We start from the raw sequence: 6,577 nt of genomic DNA on the forward strand, positions 1-6,577 counted from the left end.
ACATTTAGCTCTTTCTAGTATGCATGACATCTTTCATGTGTCATCGCAATCAATATATCACTCATCATGATCATATAAATGATTGAAACATACTGCAAGTATGAGACCCAAGGTGGTGGAAATAGAACCACTTAGAGTACTCAAGGTGTGTAAGCTTCACTTACAAAATCAAGACATGACTTAGTGCAAGGTCCAATGGGATCAATATGTAGAGGATAATGCTACTTAGGAAGAGTACAATGATACTTTTTAAAAATACCCTCATCTTTTTTCCAGGGCTAGAGCCTGATCTTTTCCTTTCATCTTTCTTCTATAGCTGCAATGTTAAAAGCCTTGATCAAATATTAATTTTAAATTTTTATTTTTTGAATTCATTAGGGATGTTACATCCCAATATTTTAACCAAATTTAAAGTTAATTATAGCCATTGAGATAATTAGCTAAAAACTATTATTTTCGTTGATCATGTGAAAAAGGTAGTTATAATTAACCATTATTACATATGAACTTGGTTATTAACAATTATTATGTATAGTTTCTTAGTACTAATGGTAGTTAGTCACTACATGTCATATGTTCAATGATGGCACTTAGCGGTTTCTTTTTTACTAGATGATGGTAGTTGACTATTTTTACAACTATCTATGTTATATGTTTATTTATCACGGGGGAACTTGTTATTATTATTGAAAAGTTTCATAGGTGGTTGTAGGAGCAGATGAAGGGGACAAAGCATTCCTAAACGAGATCTATGGGGCACTACTTTAGTCCATTGATTCAATTGTCAGGTATGGCCTCTAACTACCTTGGTAAGGACCTAGCAATTGCATAATATGGTACATACATTGGACACACATGAGCTACTTGGGAAACATATAATTTTTTTTAGATATTTAAACATACTAACAATTCATAGCTTTGTTGTTCTATTTTGGCATCTTCATTATTCACACATGCGTGCACGCGCGCGCGCACACACACACACACATATTCACATATATGTATAAAGGTATGATGACACCATGACATTATATATCCAAGCTCATCTTTATTAACATATGTATAAATATATACATTCATATATATACATATATATAAGGATCCTTTGATATTATTTTTAAATTATAAGTCTCTATAAGAGACATTGAGTACACTTGGGGCCTCTTTTCCCATTTTTGAATCGGTGAACCAAGAAACTAATGATCTTGTTCTAACTCCCATCTTGGGCCACGACTTAAGTTTAAGTCTTCTCTTTTTGCCAAGATATATATCTGACTCCATTCTTCTTCTATTCACCCTATTTTCTTTACATTTGGCTCCCTCTTTCTATTCAATTTTTTTCTTCTTACTCGGCTTCCATCACTGGATGTGAAACTAAGCATTGCTATCATACAAGAGCTCTATATTAGACATCCACTTTGGCCTTCTACTATTCAAAACATTGTTAGTTAGCCAGATGGGACTACCTGATTCATTTATCATTGATTATGTTAGGCAGATAACTCCGCTCTTATCTTTTATACATGTTTGAAATCGATGCAAGTATTGGTTTAAATATCTTTGATACTAATCGATAAATAATGTTTGGTTCAGTATGGCCAAACCTTATCATTTTATTCAATATCTATGATGAACTATTTCATATTAGAATTAGATAGAATATGAAATAAGTGTCTCTTATCTTGGAATAGTTTTTCTTTTACTTCTGATTATAATTTTTTTGATTAAACAAGAGTGAGGTATTTAAGTCACAAAGACAACTCAATGCCAGTAATGAATTATCATCTTTGCATCAATTGAGTATCAACAATGAACTAGTAATGGAAGGATTCCATTAATGATCAATTACATGGCCAATGAAATGGCGCAAAGAGATGAAAGGGATTTCTGCAAAAAGGAAAGAACAAAAATTAGAATTATCATGATAACTTATTTGCTTAAACTTAAAAAACTTACCAGTTAGCTCATGTTTGTCCAATTCATATACCCTGTTGTCAAGTCGAGTGGTGGTGATCATGTATCATAAACTCATCCAAAACCTTGGCCAAGGTAGTTAAAGGCATACTTACCTCCTATAGATCACATGATGTCAATGGTGTCAGTTAATCAGGCATGCCCATCTATTACTGAGCAGACATTCTAAACACTAGTTTTGCTCATATGGTTGGACAAGTAGTACCCCAAGCTTAGCCCTGGGATAGGGATGACCTTTCTTGTTAAAGGATTTTGTGGGAATTGATAAGGTCCATGGTTGGGAAGTTAAGCTTAAATTAATGCTTCTCATCTTATCTGAAAGTCGAGACTTGCACAACACTATGAGAACCGTCAGTTAATTTATGTATCTTAGAAGGTAATGATTTAGGTTCTTTTATAATTACTATAGAAATCAATTACTTTAATTGGTTGTTTAATTTCACATGAAATAGAATAAAGACGTTCACTTCCTTACTTTGGTTACAAGTATTGCTTTTATATGTGCTTTATTTCACAATATAGTTCTTCTTTTCTATATTAGAAAATTCTTTTGTTACAATAGCCCAGGTAGATTATTTAAAAATGGGCGTAGCTCATTAATCACTTTTGCCAGAGATAAAAGGAGGTAGCTTTGTATCCTATATAGAACTAGGAGCAGTCCGTATATTTCAGCTATTCGAAATGCCCATAGCTAAATAGCCGAAGGAATGCACCTGACATGACTGTTTATTTGATTTATTAATTAATTTAAAACTCCTAGAACCGTGCTTCTATAATTCCTAAATTAATTAATAAATCAAAGAAAATGTCATGTCAGGTGCAAAAAATTGACTAGATAGACATTTATTTGGTAAGTCTAGGCTAAATCTGCCACTTATTTTGTTTGACATCTCTTGCTCTCTCATCCTGATGATGGATCACGTAGTGTGATTTGAAATTTTGATGGTAAAAATAGTCACACAATCTAATCCAAAAACTAATTTACAAAACTATGATGGATTGTAGAAATTTGATCACATTAATAGATAGACATAGCTGTTAGAAATGGCAAACCCAACCTAGTGACATGACACATATTAGTAAGTAATAGAGTATTTAAACGTGGCAACTTAAAAGACATGCATTAGGTTCGGTACATCTCCATTTGGAAATGAGCTGAGTGAAGATCAACTACTCACTTGTCAAGTACATAGAAGCCGATGCTTTTACAAATAGGCTCTCGAAATTCCAGGTTAAGGAAGTACAGGTCCAGAGTCCTTTTTTCTATTGTCATGTGGAAAAAAGGGCTTCCTGACAATGCTTGTGCGTGTTCATTTGAAGTACAGTTTTGATTTACAAGGAATAGGGGTTCCAGCATCAAATGAGATGAAGTACGGTATAGATGCACATGCTTCCCCCAGTTTTAGTTGGTTTCTAAAGATTGTTGAATGCACATTCAGCCCTACAGATGGTCATGTACTAGAAAATGAGATTTTTACATACGGTTGAATGCACATAAAGCCGAACAGATGGTCATTTACGGCTGAATGTGCATTCAGCTGTACATAGACATTGCCAACAATGTTCATAAATAAAAAGTCTTCTCAATGTCAGAACCTCTGGACTTGAGCACGCATTTTGAAATTTATCTGTCATTTTTCTCAGCAAAGACGGAAGAATCAGCGATTAATTTTCTCGCCAAAGTCAATACGAAATTAGAAAGTAATTCTCATAAGAGCTATTCGGTAGGAAGAAAAAAAGAAAAAACTAGCAGTCTTCAAGCAACGTTGTTGGTTCCACAACTGAGTACAACGAAAGAATTTTGAGTGCTTTGTTAGAATTCATCGACATGGATTGTCCCGGACATTTACAGCGCTGCTCAAATATAATTCCAGGTGATTGTAAAAATAAGGCGATGGTATCACTACATGTAAAAGATGTTGAGGTGGAGGAACAATATCAACGCTTTCCAGAACCGGAGATGTCTTCAGTGTGTTCTTCAGAGATAGTTACTGACCACGGATTATTTGGAAATTCCGCGAATAAGTTGTGTGAAGATCAAAATTTGAGAAGGAAGGTGTCCAGGATTTCATTTCCGGAAAGCCACATCTCCACTAGCGGGTCATTCTCGCCTAATGACATTTTTTTAAAGAGAGAGCTACCTTCGTCAGATAGTTTACCGACCCAACAGGTATGCCATTCGCCCTAAACTCTATTTTATATGATTAAACGGAGCTCCATCTTTGTTAATGGTAAAACCTTTTCTTTCATGTCTGGCATATACAGGAGCAAGTGGGTTCCAAATTACCATTTCTACTCAGAATTAATTCGGGCCATTTTCATATATGCCTTGGTCTCTGCAGTCAAACTGTTCTTTGGAGAACTCTGGAGGAGAAAACTTCATCAGTTATTCATTTTCCTTCCAATCTTCTCGCTCATTTTACAACTGCACTGTGGTTTGTTGCTTTATTAATTTCTGCTCTAATCTTTGGCTCGTACATGATAAAATGTTTGTTTTACTTCTCGACTGTTCGAATGGAGTACTTTGATTGTGTAAGGGTGAACTACTTTTTTTTACCGTGGATCGCACCTGTGTTGTTAAGCCTGGGGTTTCCTTCCAGTATATCTCCACTCAAAGTTCACCCTTTCCTTTTCTGTGCATTTGTTGTCCCCTTCTCAATTTTAGAGCTCAAAATCTATGGGCAGTGGTTCGCCAAAGGAAAGAGGTCTTTGTCTCGAGTGGCAAACCCTTCCACCCATTTAGCCATAATTGGAAACTTTGTCATAGCCCGGCTTGCAGTAAAAGTAGAATGGAGGCAACCCGCCATGTTTTTCTTCTCAGTTGGATTAGTTCACTATACGGTTGTGTTCATCACGCTTTACCAGAGATTGCCCTCGGATGTAGATGTGTCAAGAAATATATCCCCGGTGTTCTTTCTGTTCATTGCAGCTCCAAACTCAGCTAGCGTGGCGTGGGAAGAAGTATCAGGATCTTTCGACTCCTTCTCAAGGATGCTCTTTTTTCTATCACTTTTCCTCTACTTGGCCTTGGTAAGTATAGCAAAGTGGCTCAACCCGTTGCAGAATTATGTCTCTACAATTTGATAGATTCAAAGAGTGGCACTGTTGACATCATTTTCCTTTCACTTGACAGGTAGTGAGAGTGGGTTTCTTCCTTGGGAGCGTAAGGAGCTTTTCCGTAATTTGGTGGGCCTTTGCGTATCCCATGACAACAACATCGGTGGCCGCAATCAAATATGCCGAGGAAGTGAAACACCCGATTGCTCAGACTTTGGCAGGTGTCCTCACCTCTGTCTCCATAGTTATGGTGTTAATTCTTGTAGTCCTAACAGTCGGTAGTATGATTGTGGCAAGAGATCATCTCTTCCCTGATGACACCCTTTTAGTCACCTGCTCGGAGGAACACAACAGAACTTCGTTGCGAGCTAAAAGATCTCGTGATTCATGCTGCTTCAAGACTTGCAATGTGTTGTAGATTTCTATATAATTACTTGTCTCTTCTGTTATTATAACACTTTTTAAATATTGCTATCAGATACTTCGTTGCCAAGGATATTTTTGCAAGAATATAAAAGATAATTATTATTTTGATTTGAGTTTCAACTTGTTTAGATGATTTAGGTACTTATGTCTCATGAATTGGTACGCTACTCCAAAATTTAGTATTACTTGAAATGAACCAGTTTTGGCTTGTTTAAAGAATTTTTTTTTGACTATTTCCACTTTCAATACATTATCTATATATATTTTAGGCATTTTAATTCAATTGGGTTAAAAGGTATAGGTTAGATGAATCAATGATAATTGTCTTCCGACCTCAATTTACAGTGTTTCCTACTGATACAAAATATGGCGTGATGGAAGGTTTCACTTCAAATGCTTTTCTAGAACTGGAAAATTTTGGTGTTACATATAGGTTTTTTTTCCAGATTTATATTCAAGCCTATACAAAGAAATGTGCCTGATGTAAGCTCAAAATTTAAGAGACTTCCTAGAGCAAATGGAAATATCTGAATGCTTCCAAAGACAGTAATGGGTGATCTTGAACATATTATATAAACTTTCAAAATAGATTGCAAGACAAAGTTGAAATTGTATGTAAGTCATTTGTGAAAGGCATTAAAATTTATGGTGAGTAATGTCTAAGTAAATTAAAAGGGGTTTGGAAGTAAAAAGTGCTATTGTAGAATCTTGCTATGGAATGCCATGTATAGAAATATTATCAGATTGCAGGAGGTAATTTAAATTTTGTAAAATATTTAAATAATTGAAAGAATTGAAGTTAGTAGGTTTGATATTAAGTCTGTAAATAAAGAATTGGTAAATGTTTGTATTGTCATATTGTTTGGAAGTAATAGATTATGTAATATTCTAAGAGTAATAAATCTTACACAACAAGTGTTCAAAGTCATAATAAAAACATGTTAAGCGTAGATGCTTCCTATAGTAACATCAATTTTACTTTTAAACAACTAGACATTTACAAATAATTGACATATGCAACTCACTATTCTAATTAATTTAGGAAGTCTAGATAAGAAAAGAAATTTGATTGGTTACAAATAATTTAATTGACATAAGAATGAACAAAAAATTGGAAGAG

The 6,577-nt window shown here is 34.8% G+C and overlaps 1 pseudogene; it reads left to right on the forward strand.

The window, feature by feature from the left end:
• The first annotated feature begins 3,802 nt into the window (after positions 1–3,802).
• LOC149579926 (S-type anion channel SLAH4 pseudogene) lies at positions 3,803–5,449 on the forward strand (annotated as a pseudogene).
• Positions 5,450–6,577: the final 1,128 nt, after the last annotated feature.

This window comes from Cupressus sempervirens, chromosome 1, assembly GCF_028749045.1.
Source record: "Cupressus sempervirens isolate cs-2001-9-10 chromosome 1, ASM2874904v1, whole genome shotgun sequence".
NCBI classification, from domain to species: Eukaryota; Viridiplantae; Streptophyta; class Pinopsida; order Cupressales; family Cupressaceae; genus Cupressus; species Cupressus sempervirens.